This window comes from Centrocercus urophasianus, unplaced genomic scaffold, assembly GCF_019232065.1.
Source record: "Centrocercus urophasianus isolate 14NV4802_14NV808 unplaced genomic scaffold, USGS_Curo_1.0 seq_9, whole genome shotgun sequence".
In the NCBI taxonomy this organism is placed as follows: Eukaryota; Metazoa; Chordata; class Aves; order Galliformes; family Phasianidae; genus Centrocercus; species Centrocercus urophasianus.
Window position 1 is genome coordinate 25,553,980 of NW_024885532.1, and position 14,271 is coordinate 25,568,250.

A 14,271-nucleotide genomic window follows, 5' to 3' on the forward strand; every position below is an offset into this window, starting at 1 on the left:
TTTTTTTGCTTCAAAACTTAGCATCATGTCAATGAGTAGCAACAATAGAATTCCTTTCCTAAGCAGTCCATCAGACTGTACTTATATATTCAACCCCACTTTTTCTGTGTGGTTTGCTTGGTTCTTTGAGTCCTCCCAGCTGAGGTGCAGCCAGGGCTTTGGTTTCCTCCCAGCCTTCAGCTGAGCACTGGTGGTCAGGAAGCTGCATGTGACAGGCAGAGTGGCCAGGATGAAAAGTGCTTTTTGGGCCACAGCCTTTTCTGGTTCATTACCTTGAAAAGCCTGCAAGTGAATATCCATTCATTTGTATTCAACCTGGTCAATTCTGCTTCCAGACCTCCATTCTTTTCTGCCGCTGACAGGATGTCACAAGGAAGTGCCTGGGCAGTGACAGTTTGTGTGTCATGGTACCTTTCTATATAAACTTGATTTTTATCTCTTAATGAATCAAGCCACAGGAGTCCAGTCTGGGAAAAAAAAAAGTGTCCTGAGGAAGCAAGCTGAAGCTGGAAAGTTTTTCAGTCCATTTAGAAATAAGAATGCATTACAATGTGCTTTTTCGCTCCGCACCAGACCCCTGTATTCTCAAAAGGTAGTCGGGGTATGAAAAGGGTTTTGCATTATTTATTAGTGTGCCTCTGTCACACATAATGAGGGCTATAAAGTATGTAAGAGTTTATAATTGGCTATCTGCAAGAAGTAATCCTAAGGGGGCTGTGCAAGGATCAAATAAATTATGCTTCATTAAAGTAGTTATGCCAAGGATATTAGAAAATTGTTTTTAGTTGGAGGAAGAGAAAGGAGAAGCAGAAAAAGAGAAAAAACTCATTACCAGACCCACTTCTGTCAAAGCTTTTACAGTTTGAGGCAACATTTGAGTCCTCCTCTTTAAAATTCCTGATGTGTTCAAGATGCCAAAGAAGCAGTTGCCAAGATACTAGTACAAATAATGTGTAAATGGGGTTTATCTAAATTGTTTCATTAATAAACTTTACTAAAGGCTCCCATGCAGTTAAACAGGAATCCCAATTCCCCACTATCCGCTGTTGGCACATCAGCTTTCAGAAATGAAACTTTTATCTTCTCAGGGGAATATGAATGACTGACCCCCCTTTCCTGAATCTAATTATTGTTCAGATAATTCAGAACAAGGATTCAGTGGCAGTAAAATACAAAGAAAAAGGAGGAACAGCTGGACCTAGAAACTGTGATGGTCTCGTTTTAAAATGAACATTTACATTTCAGAAAAGCCATGATAAAAGTGATCTCCATGCTTCTGACTTAGTTAGGACTCTTCTGATCCTTCTGGAGATAATTTGTGCTGCAGCGGAGTTGCCCCTGGAGTACATAAGTTAGACAAGGAAAAGTCCTTGTCAGATCCTAGAGGGAGGGAATATCACTCCTTTTAAAGCAGTTACTGAGTAGTGCTCCAGTTTTAACCAGAAAGCTGAGGAAGGTCAGGGATGCAATACACCCGCTTTTGAACAATTTCCAACATTTTCCACCTCTACATACACACCTAAAGACTGTGGGCAAAACTTTGGCTCCACTGAACTCAGCGGCAAAACTCTCATGGATTTCATGGGAGCCAGTTTTCCCCCACTACATGAATGAATAAGGTTTTAAGACCAGGACTGGAAGGTCACATCTGTTTTTGTATGCTGGACTTCAAGATGTCTGAAAATATACCCCATAGCCCTTATGGGGCCATAGCTACTCCAGTCCTTGTCTAAGCCTAAGGTGAACTCACATTTTTGAATTCATGGGTAAAATCCCTTTTTTTTCATGAAAAGGGCTCAGTCTCATTGTGTCATTTTGGGTTTACTATTACTATGGTTCTCCAGCACTCTTAACACACAAGAACAGGTGGCATGTAAATATTTGACATATATTGAAAGGGTCAAGGAAAGCTCTAAGGATGAGACTCTTGGCAACATTTTCCAGCAGGCTCCTGTTGCATGAAAGCAGGAGCCAAGCGCAGGAACCACAGGCAAAGGAGAGAGAGCAGCTGAGCTTCTGTAACCAGACCAGGAGAGCCTGCACACCAGAAAGATAGACCCAGCTTCACTCTTGGGATTCTAAATGCACGACTCTGTCAAACAGCTTTGGCTTTGAAACACTTGCAGGTGGTTTTATTTGCATTGAAGTAAACATAATGCTGATAATAAGGTCAGCTGTTTCAGATCTGGAATACAGAAGGCCAAAAAGGAGATTGGATGTACCACGGGCTCAGCCAGTTTTGAACAAGGAATGGAGATAGCAGTTACTACATGAGGAAAAAAAAGACTTCCTCCTTAAAAGTTCTATCAGTAGTCTAGGTGCCATAATTCATTGCTTCTGCAGTCATCTAACATTCATCTCATAGCCTGGTCATTTTCTCTTTATATCTGTTTTGCTTACATTCTCCCTCAATCCCTGTAGGAGGTCTAACTAATGCTGCTATTGCTACTTAGCACTCCTAAGTCTGAATAAAAGTGCATGCTTGTATCTAGCTATTGCGTGTTCCAGTTCCCAAGTATTAATCCATTAAGCCAATGATCTTGTAAATTGGAACAGAAATGTTAAGTGCTGGGGATGGCATCCTGGCTCTGATAGACTTTTATCAAGGACGGGCTTTATAGCAAAGATGTACTTGGAGAGTCTTTGCTAATCGTAAGCATCATTTCTAAAAAGTTTTTAGGGAGAGAGAATAGTAATGAGCTCTAAGAGCCACATAGTTCATTTTAAGGTTTTGCTAGTTAGTGCTACCATCACCTTCAGTGTTTTCCTGTGGCTTGATTTAGCTCTCTTTTTCACTTCTCTTTGCTGAATGAAGTAAGTTTGATTCATTATTTGGTCGGTCTGGTTGTATTCTGGCATTGTTTTTAATTTTTTGAAGGAAAAATTCATGAAAATAAATTTAGACAGCAACTCATAAATATTTCTCAGGATAGAGAAGACTATGCGGAATAGCCAATTCTAGCAGGAAAAGCTGGTGGAGAGAAGACAAGGGGATGTTGTCCCAGGTAACAAATACATATAAAGGTATTGCAAGGGGGAATAAAATAAGTGCTCCTTGAGCCCTGGTAGGGGCTTAGCTAAGACTGTGATTTGAGAAGCGAACTTAATTGCCACAAGAAAGATTTAGGTGAGACAACACAAAAAAAGCTTCTTTTGAAGACACAGAAACAGAAGAACAAGTTTTCTTAGAAGGAGATTGGATCTTCATTGTGAGAGGCTTTAGTAAGTGATTAAACAGACCTATGTTTTGGAAGGTACAAGCTAGCTGAGTTTATCCTGACTTGAAGCAAAAGGATGGATAAAACAGCTTCTTCATGGGATGCTTCCAGCCCAGGTTTTCAAGTCTTTTGTGTTTAAGTATGCTCAGTGCATGAAGAAATTTCCTAAATGATAGAGGAGAAAGAAAGAAAAAGTCAACATAAAGAGCTGGATGGTGCACTAACATTATTTTGTTGCCTTGAGATAACTCACAGGTGGGAGGGGAGGAGAGGATTTAAAGAGGTCAGCTGTAGAGCTCATCGTGGGAGAAGCAAACCTAGTTAGAGTAAAAAGATTTAAGTATGCTTGGGATTCTGATAAGGTTGTCCATATGGATTCTCTCTGAAGAGGATAAGTGGCAGCGCCAAGTGTTTCTGAGCTGCAGATGTGCAATACATTTGCAAAAACCTACAGCTTCTCTCCAAAATTATGATTTATCACACCTTGTAGCAAACTGAAAAATGGGACCACTTTGAGGGAAATTGACTTGATGGAGTACTTTTTCCTCAGGAAATTGGGTCAGTTATTGATCTTGAATTCCTTAGGAAAGAAGGCATAGGAATTTCCATATTTTGTACTTGCTGAATATATTACATATATATATGTGTCACATGAAGCAAACTTCAGAGCATGTAAAGATCATGCAAAACAAGCAAACAATGTGACAGTAGATAGCATGGAAATAGGCATTTTGAGTGCCACACATTGAAACTTGGCACAACATGCCACACAAAGAGAAACTTTGGCATTTCTCTTACAGAAAACAAAGTAGCTGAGAAGGGGCAATAGTTTTTTTTTTTTTTCAGTTTAACTGGGAAAGCCATATGAATAATTTCACTCACAGTCTGTTATTATTTAGCCTGGACACTGTTTATTTTAATTTTACACTGTAATTTCAGCACAAAGGCAAAATGCACTGAGTACACTTGTGTTCATGCACACATCAATTCATGATCTTAACTGCATGCTAGCCTATCTGGAATTGTGCAGTGTTTGACACTGTCCTGAATGACATCCTGGTTGGAAAAAAATCGATTTGATTGATGAACCACTCAGTGGATAAGGAGTTGACCGGATGGCCACACTCAGAGGGTTGTGATCAATGGTGCAACGTCTAAGTTGAGACTGATGATGAGTGGCGTTCCTCAAGGATTGTTTCTGGAACCAGTGCTGTTTAACGTCTTTGTAGGCAGTGTGGTCAGTGGGATCAGGTGCACCCTCAGCAAGTTTGCAGATGACAGCAAGCTGAATGATACAGAGAGGTGGACCAGTGCCAAATTCATGAAGTTCAAAAAGGTTAAGTACAAGGTCCTGCAGCTGGGTCAGGCCAATCTCAAGCACAGATAGAGGTTGGGTGGTGAATGGCTTGAGAGCAGCCCTGAGGAGAAGGATTTGAGGGTGTCGATGAAAGATTCAACATAAGCCAGCAATGTGTGCTTGCAGCCCAGAAGGCCAACCATATGCTAGGTTGTACCAACAGAATTGTGACCAGCAGGTCAAGAGAGGTGATTCTGCCCTACTACACTCTTTTTGTGAGACCCCACTTGGAGTACTACATCCAGTTCTGGGGCTCTCAACACAAGAAGGACATGGAGCTGTTCGAGCAGGTCCAGAGGAATGACATGAAGATGATCAGAGAGCTGGAGCACCTTTCGTACAAGGACAGGCTGAGAGTGCTGGGGCTCTTCAGCTTGGAGAGGAGAAGGCTCTGAGGGAACCTTATAGTGGCCTTCCGGCACCTGAAAGGGGCCTACAGGAGAGCTGGGGAAGGGCTTCATATAAGGGCATGTAGACAGGACAAGGGGAAATGGTTTTATACTGGAAGAGAGTAGATTTAGACTAGACATCAGAAAGAAATTCTTTACTGTAGGATTGGTGAGACACTGGAACAGGTTGTCCAGTGAAGTTGTGGATGCTTCCACTCTGGAAGCATTCAAGGCCAGGCTGGATGGGACTTTGAGCAACCTGGTCTAGAGGGAGATGTCCCTGCCTATAGAAGAGGGTTGGAACTAGATGGTCTTAAAGGTCCCTTTCAACCCAAACCATTCTGATTCTATGTTTCTATGCTCTGCAAGCAGCAAGGTATTAAAAGCTGCTAAAAAGTGTTGTAGGTGCTGTAGCAAGCAATAAATTAAACTATCCCCTCCTTCACCAGTTCCCAAGCATTTAATAACACTTCAGCTGTCTATGACATATCCACCTGAGAGCTGTAAGCTGTAGAAATATGTGTTTGATGGCTATGGACCTGTGTACCAACTAAGCCGGCATGTGTGTTTTTAAAGAGTAGAGGGAGGATTAAGTCTGTGAATCACTAGTGAGAATAGTATAAAGGGAAAAATTATTCTCAGCTGTGTTTGGTACCTAACCCTGACTTTTGCAGCACTATAGTAGTTTATCTTTCTAAATTTCTTTTCTGGAGAAGGGGATTTCCAAACTTCTTTGATTTGAGAGGTCTTGCAGACTGTCCAGTAGCAGTACAGAACAATCCAATTATTTTTATTAGATATAGATTGCTTCATTGCTTGTACAAACTTGCTTGAAAGTCCAACATGGTTTGCCAGGGGATCTGCAATCGATGCACTGAAAATGCTATTTTCTGCCAACAGGTCTTGACTGTGGCAGAGATTTTAGTAAGATGCGCAGTAGCTGATCTTCCAGTAATCCATGGTTTGTGGACAACTCAACAGAAGTAAAATAAACTGAAAAATAAACAATAGTAGTTTTCAAGATTAATGAGGAGGAGGCCTGGTATGTAGTATTCCCCTACTGGATATATGTTTTGCATCAGCTCCATCTCATTTTGGTGACCTGCCATCAAAGTGAAGGAATTAGCTGGATAGATTTGTTGCTTTATCCAGCATCTACAAACTGTTATTTTTCACAGATTATTGGTCTAATAGGAATGGAAAACCAATTTTGTGGGATTTAATGTATTTATTTCCAAATGATGGGATAATGTATAGACAACATCATTGTGGTGATGGTCAGGAGAGTTGGGCTGAGTTCCTGCTTTAGGCTTTTCCTGAGCACTTCTAAACAATTTCAGTCTACCAAGTTTGTGTTGAAATGATGTGTTGATGCCTGCCCATTTATCCATTTTGTCCAGTTAGGCATCTTCATTGACACAGGGTGCATCTCCTTAGTATCTCCTCGCGGTCCGCCATGGGACAAACACAGTTTGTGTTCTAGGAAATCCTTAGAGCTTGGCACAGACTTTATGGCTGGTTTTTAACTACTATGACTACTACATGGAGAATTCTGTATCCTGAGAAGATAGTTATTGAAGTACTTTTTATTAATTATATTAGGCATCCCTGTGTTTCTAATTGAGTGACTTCTATTTAAATACACTATGTCATATGCCATATGCTGCTCTAGACTCTGAACTGTCATGTCTTTGATTCTGAGCCACAAAACGATGGGATGAGCACACAGATGGGTTGTCACATCAAAAAGTCTGATGGCATGTGATAACTATCAGACTTTTTTTTCTTTTTCTCATAATATACAAGCAGTGATTGTGGCTTGCCAAACAGAATGAGCTGACAGTGAAATTTCTGTGTTCTTTGGAGTTCTTCAAGCGTCTCAGTTCCACTTCACAGTTCACTCTGTCTTGAGCTGGAACAGGTCACATCTTTTCCAGAACAAGAGATGTCAATCATTGTGTTTCTTTATGACAAGCTCTGTGAGAAATGATGCAGAGACTCACCAAAGGCAGTCCTGAGTAATGTAGATTGGTGGTAGAAATTGAGACAGGTGAGGACCATTTTGAAGCAACAGCTTGTTTCCATAGTGATAACTTCCTTTAAAGATACAGCATAGAGGTTTACACCCAAAAGCAAGACATTTTTTTCTTTTAATCTTGTCCTCTAACTTTCAGGTTGCTCTCCATAAAGTAAGGAAGGGTTTATGACAGGAATCCGGGTATTTGCATTTTCAGAGCAGAATGAGGGCAGAAAGATAAAGTACAAAATAAAGCATAGGTAACTTGGGGCAGGATTTAATTATGGATTCATACAGTTTTTTAAGGTGATTACAATACGAATATTTCCCCCTCAGTTAGATTTCTAAACTTACATTAAGATCAACTGATAAATAAGTAAAATTCATTAGATTCCACATCTGGATGCTTTAGAGATATTAGAGATACCCTGGGGTCCAGAAAACCTCTGCTTGGGCTGGCATGTGTGACAGAGGATTCATGGGAGTCTTGCACTTCTCTGGACAGGCAGCTGGAGGCCAAGTGAGATGCTGAACAATGCTCGAACTGATAGAAGAGACTGTGCTTGGACAGCCAAATCCCACTCAGAGTCAGTATTGCTGGTAGAGCACAACTGAGTGACTGACCTCATTTGAGATGTCTGTTATCCTGCCAGTCCAAGGGGGACAGTCTTTCCCAGGCACTTCTGTGTCATGTCTTCCAGTCCCATGTGAGTATCTTTGCTGTCTTACAGCAAGGTAAGCTTGGATGTGTTCCAGTCACAGACCAATTTGTATGTGTTCTTTGGGCTGCAAAATATACCTTCTTAGACTCCTTCCACTAACAAGGGCCTAAATTAACGTGCTCACACAGAGGCATCTTTATAGGTTTAATATTCCATGTGTACTACTAGCTTCCTGCTCAGATGTTTGTAGAGTTCTACACATACATATGACTTGAACCTGATTGCCTTAAGCAGAAGTGCCTGAAAGATGGAAAAACAGTTTTCTGAAGTCTTAGAGGTAGCAGGGGATCAGGAGGTCATATAGTTCAACCTTGTGCCTAAAGCAGGACCAATCTGTGATCATGACCATGATAATCACTTTCTTACCTCCTCTTTAGCAAACAGAAGCTGCTAAGTCTGGGCTTATCCGAACTGCTTAGTGCTGTGCCTTGTGGCCAAATACTGGAGGGTTCATGATATCTTCCCACTTACCTCTTCCACTAGCACACACTAAATGAAGCACAAAGGAAAACACCTGGTGATGCTAGAATGTCTCATACCTAAATGCTCACATCTAACACTCATTGTTAAGGAGAAACTGCTACAGTGAAAGCCTTATTTTATTTTTATTTTTCCAAATTAGAACTGTTGTTTCTCATCCCCCGGGACCTGTGGATCTATCTGAAGGATGCCCTACTTGGTACCAAATACTTGTATCTTTGTTGGCTGAGAGGATGAAGAAAGAGACTGTGATCGGATAGTAAGGGTGTTAGCCTGGAGCCCCTGCTTCAGTGCATATTCATTCTCTTATCTGTTGGTGTAGCCTTTGGACAGCATCCACTATCAGTCAGGAGTCTTAGCCTCACTTAATCATAACTAGTAATATGAAACTTGCACAAACAGCTGACTGTTTTCTCAGGTCTCTCTAAATCTCCATGCTTGTGAATAGTGCTGTATAATAAATAGTAATAAAGGACTTTTTAGTGAAATATCCAGCAGATGTTGTAATTCAACTAGTTCTCAAAAATCATATTACTCCTCCTCCTGCATACATAAAGTAGGATTAAACTCTTGGGTATTCTATTATCTAGTGCCAACCCATGCAGACTGTGGAATATGTTTACTGCTGCTTTATAAAATCTAGCTGCAAGAAGTACTTCAGGGGGTGATTTTCAGTGTTTGGAGGTGGTGGGAGCTGCATCCCAGAACCGATTTTGAAGGGCTTTGCCTTGACATTTGTGCCTTTATGAAATGACACTCATTCACTTCTGTTTATTAGCAACTCTGTGATTTCTCCACTCTTCTCACTTCTCTGTTTCTTCACTTTGAGTGAAGCCCTGAACTGTTTTCCCCTCTCCCATCCCATGGCCCTTGTGAAGAGAGCTGGAAGTCCAGGGCAACATAAAAGCCATCTCCATCAGTGTACCCCTTTCCCCACCGCTCTGTGCTTCTGATGCCTGTATGGACACCCAGACAAGTGACTCCCTCATTGAATTCTTTCATGTTATATGCAATTGTACCCTTTGCTGTTGTTGCTTGGTTGACTTCCCTAAGTAGAGACCTCAGAATCTGTTTCTTCTAAGCATTTCAAATAACGGTTTTAACCTATTCGTTTTAAACCCTATTGTTTGTTGCCTGAGGTACATCTCAAACAGCAGATAGTCTTCATGTGTCAGCTCACTTTTATTCTCATGCTGCGGGCTCACTTTTCTAGCAGGTAAAGCTTTTCTAGCTTTAAAACCATTACAGTGAGGAGAGCTTGTAAGTCACAAGAACCAAAGAGCCAAAGACTATGCCTCACTGAAAAATTGGTTTTGTTTTCCTTGTAGATATTACTGTATCTTCAAGTGACAGATGGGAATGTGAAAACTTTTTATCATCCTTGAAGGTTCAGAGCAGCTAATGGAGAAAAAATGTGAAAGGAAAAAAAAATCATCATTGAAATGGTCTTGAAAGGGATGACTTCCAAATTATTGTCTGTCAGCATGTCCAGATGGCCTGAATATCTGTCAGATCTGAGCAGTACTCATTAGAGATGCCTAGGAAAATAAAAAAGTTTCTTTTTGGTCAGATCCAAAAACGAAAGGAGAAAAAGTAGAAGAGGAAAGGAAGGACAAACATATTTTTAAGATGAATTTTCCCACTAGAAAGGAGTGCTGCTCAAAAGGCACAAAAGGTTTTGCTTTCATTTTCTCTCAGCTGTGCATGAATCATGCTTTTATGTTTGTAGATGGGTTTCCACAGTGTTTCTGGATTCCTTTCTGGAGGCGGGGCATCCCAGGAGATCACAGTCAGGTAGTCCCCTGCTGCTGGCCATGATGCAGGCAGTCTGGCTGGTAGAGGATAACTGTAACTGGGAAGTGCAAAGAGGAAAACAATTTCCAGTGCCCATCTAGAAAGCACTGCAGGCTCTTAAAAAGGCCATAATCAAGGAAAATCATCATGGGTTCTGTTCCCATTTGAAAACGCATTTTCTAGCCACAAGACTCGGAGGCTAAGTCTGAAGCTAAGTGCCCCATTTACTGCCATCACAACCTCTTTGTATTGATCAAACTGATGGGTTTTCCTCCCTTCAGATTTATCTGAATTCCAAGGGAGAAGAGAGGACTCTAAGGAAGGTTTAGCTTTATTTAATGGACTTTTGGGGGTGCAGTGAGCAAATGGGCTGGCGACAGAACAGAAATGGGGCAAGTAAGAACTGTGCATGCTGTGCCTTCAAGAAGCAAGGGAAAGAACTGAGCCTGGAAAGCAGGATTTGTAAGCTATGGACTGCTAGAAGAGTTACAGACAATTCATTTATTGTGTGATGCCTACAAGAGTTATGGAGGCACATCACTTAAAGTGCGGTTCCCACAGTAGCAGGCTGAGGACTGCCAGCCACAGGGATTTGCAACCTTCAGCTCTTGTGCATTAGCTTCTCCCCATCTTTGTTGGCCTTTCTGAGTGCAGTGATGTAGGCAAATCTGGTTAACGTCTCCTGTTTTATTAATCCTTCTGTACTTACTGTTTGAGAATTGCTGTTCCTGATGTTATTAATAGTGGTTGATATTTTACCTCTTGGAACAAGCTGATTGCTACATGCCACAAATCATGTCTTTATCACTTCAGAGTTGAAGCCTTGATCTGTGCCAAGCCACTAATGTAATTACTGTCCCCTTCCCACCACACCCTGCTCAGCATCGTCATCCATATGCATAACTGCCACAGTCAATTATTTTCAATCACACCTTCAGACAAACAAGATTGTCTTCTAGATGCTAAGCATTTACTAAAGTATGATCATGCACTATTCCTTCAGCAAGAGTGACAGGTGGGGCAATCTGGGAAGGACGAGGATCACTCTGGGTAGTTTGCTATTGAACCATTCACTCCCCTGGTTTGTAGTTTCACAGCTCATAGGACTTGGGGACTCCACTCATTTAAGGTCAGTGTGGTCAGCCAGGAGGGCTCTCACAGCCGAAGGTAAAGTCACAGCAGTGGCCATAGGGCAGAGCATTCACACAGTGTTTTTATAAGCTCCAATGTTCTGTGTTGTGAGAGTCTGAACAGCTCCTCATTTTGCATATAGGCTGGTTTTAGCTCTCTTTCTGAAGACATCCAGCTCCCTTCATGAGCTATACAAAGAACAAAAATGGGCTAAGTCTTGGAGCCAAGCATTTAATACCAGCTTTGCATTACTGCAATTGGCTGTGTTTAAGTCACGATGCTTGCAACAGCAGTGCATCACAGATCCTCAGGCTCTGCACAGTGTTAAGCAGCTCTTTTTGTTCCTGAATGCAAAAAAATATATATTAAAAAAAAAGAGAGAGAGGGCACATGATACAGCGCACCAAACAGCAGCCAAGTGCCACCAGCACCTCCACTGCCACCCAGCCCCATCCAACAGGCACTTCTGAGCTGCAGCCCCATTGGTAAAGCTGCCATTTAGGGACCTGCTTATTTCCCTCCCCTTTGTCTTACTTTAAACGACTGCAGTGGATAGTGAAAGATGACAGATGATGGTAATTACAGCACAGTGGCTCTTTTCCTCCCCTTTCTTAAGGAATGCTCTAGGCATCCTAAGCATTTTAAGCAGCTGTAGAGATGGGTGTGGTGTCCTGAGTAGCATAACTGCCCAAATTCATTAACATGGGGCAGGACAGGGTGTGACTGGTGAACTAAACTGGTCACCTCTCTCTACTGAAGCAGCATAATTAGCTTAATGATTTCCGCTGGCTTTGTGGCCCTTGTATTTAACTTAGACATTTAAATAGAGGTTGCAGCTGTTCCACAGAAACTATGGTCTCTGATTAAACAAATTGGCTGTGAGCACGTGTATGGATTATTAGAGATAATAGCATGCAGTCTTTTTGCTTTCCCAAGGTCTGATCCACACGTTTAGTTGCTTACAAACATGAGTGGATTGACTGGAAGGGGAGGAAGGAACTAAAGTGCTCTTATCCAAGTCTCGTTAACGTTACGGGCTTTTGGCGTACTTCACACTTGTATTACATAAAATAAGAGAATTGAAATGCCAGTTCCCAGATTCACTGCCTATTGAGACTGTAGTGGTACCAGCTTTGTTGCAGTCATGCAGAATGCTACTGAAAACAACAGGACAGATCCGCACCATTGTATGCACACAGTCATGCAGCTTTCTGAGCTGGTCTGCTTGGATATTACCAGGCAGCCTATGGGATGTTACTGCCCCTGCAGGTGTTCAAGAGCCATGCAGATGCAGCACGTTGGATCACATGTTGGACTTAGTGATCTTAGTGGTCTTTTCCAACCTTAATGATTCTGTAATTCCATGATTCTGTGTCATGGCCAACATGGGGATAACACTGTCCATCAACTGCCTTTCATGTTCATGAGCTCATTCTGTCTTCCCCAGACTTCCTTATCATCAGTAGTGAAGTTCCTTCTTGCCCTGTAGGTCCTGCCCACTCCTAGCACATCAGCTATGCTGTAATTGCTTCGCAGTGACCTTCTTGCTTTAGCAGTGCACATGAGAATCAGTTATGTATTTCTGCAAAAATCTTAAGCTGTCTTTAACAGTTTTGAGTCTATATTTGTTAATAAGAGGCCTAAGTTCTCTTGTGTGAGAAACATCCTTCCAGAGAACTTAATGAGAAGGCACTCTCATTTACATGGATTCTACCAGCTTCTGTCAGCTCTGCAGCCCTGGGGAAAAAAATCAGATGATACTGTGGGAGCTGGTAGTGAGAAGATTAGAAGCAACCACATCTAGGCCAAGCAAAGTCCTGAAAGGTCTAGCATTCATGTGGCCTCAATTGCTGCTCTGCCTTCACAGCTACTGAGTAAATGTTCCACTTGAGAGGGGTTGCCTCAATGATTTATTTTCTGTTACGCTGTGTAGGGATGGAGAGAGGAACAGGCAATGTCTGTTGAATAAGGGAAAGAAGTAAACTAGAGTAGCAAGAAGATCTAAGGAGGAGTGAACACTGGGCCCTGAACAGTAACAGGTGTGCTTGGAGGGGCTACTGTTCCTTTGGTTACAGCTAAGGTGCTAAGAGCATCAAAACATGTGGAGAAAGGTGAGATAAAGCTTCTTTGCATCTTCAAGCAAGTCAAGAATATAAAGAAGTGATTTTTGTATCTTACGGGAGTGTCAGCAGTATAAAAAATTGAGGTATCGTGAGGATAGAGGCTGTAGAAATGCACAGCTAAGCCCAGGCTCTGAGTCAGAATCACTCTCTGGACTCTTAGCAGACAGGTGTGACATCCATAGGGCCTCTGCCATCACACCCAGGGCTTTGCTGCAGTAGGAGCATAATAACAGAGGCACTTTGCCAGCAACCACGTTGCCTTTATTCTTATTGTCAGGAGAAGAAAAGTGAGGTGGTAGGAGGCCAAGGGACTTGCCCAAAGCTTGCCAGCAATGGCTGTAGGAGTTGAAACCCTGTCCCAGTCTACTTAACAGGTAAAAGGTACTGCTGAAAATCCACGCTGCCAACTTTCTGTGGTCTTGTCTGCCTTTTCATCCTTCAAATAGCACCCAGTCTGTTATTTACGTAGTGATTTGTTTCCAGTCTTATACAGAAGATCTGAGACAAAGGTGGTAGAATTATATGATTTAGCACACATATAGTTATTCTCTCTTGGCTGTCCTTGTTAAAAAAAAAACAAACAAACAGATCTTTGACAGCTACACCTGCTCTTGGGCAGCTGCTGTCATGACAGCTGAGAATGCAATATGATAAAAATGCCACTTCTACAAAATAATCATGGCCCATTGGATGATTCCCAGCAAGATCTTGCAAAAGGGCTTGCTTAGCTCAAGCATATCTGTTTTGGACAGTGTGAGGACTGGAGAAAGAAAGTGTGCTGTGAATGTTAAGCCAAACACAATTACAGATGGAATGGCTCAAGAGCTCTGTTGTTTTTGCTGAAATAATACAAAGAAAATGTACAGCATGTACCTGTGGTATGAATTGATCAGGTGACATGAAATCGCTCTTCCTTGGCTTTTGAAGCGGTGAAAAACAAAAGAAAATGACAAGGGATTAGCACAACTGTCAGTTTACTTTCTCCTGCTGGAACCATGATAGACCCTGGTTGATTGTTGTTTTAATTAATCAGAAGCAAT

General features: G+C 41.8%; 1 protein-coding gene across 1 annotated transcript in view; it reads left to right on the forward strand.

Annotated features, from left to right (window-relative positions):
* Positions 1–14,271, forward strand: part of LHFPL6 (LHFPL tetraspan subfamily member 6) — a 134,120-nt gene that overhangs the window by 104,994 nt on the left and 14,855 nt on the right. The gene's annotated exons all lie outside the window — the stretch shown is intronic.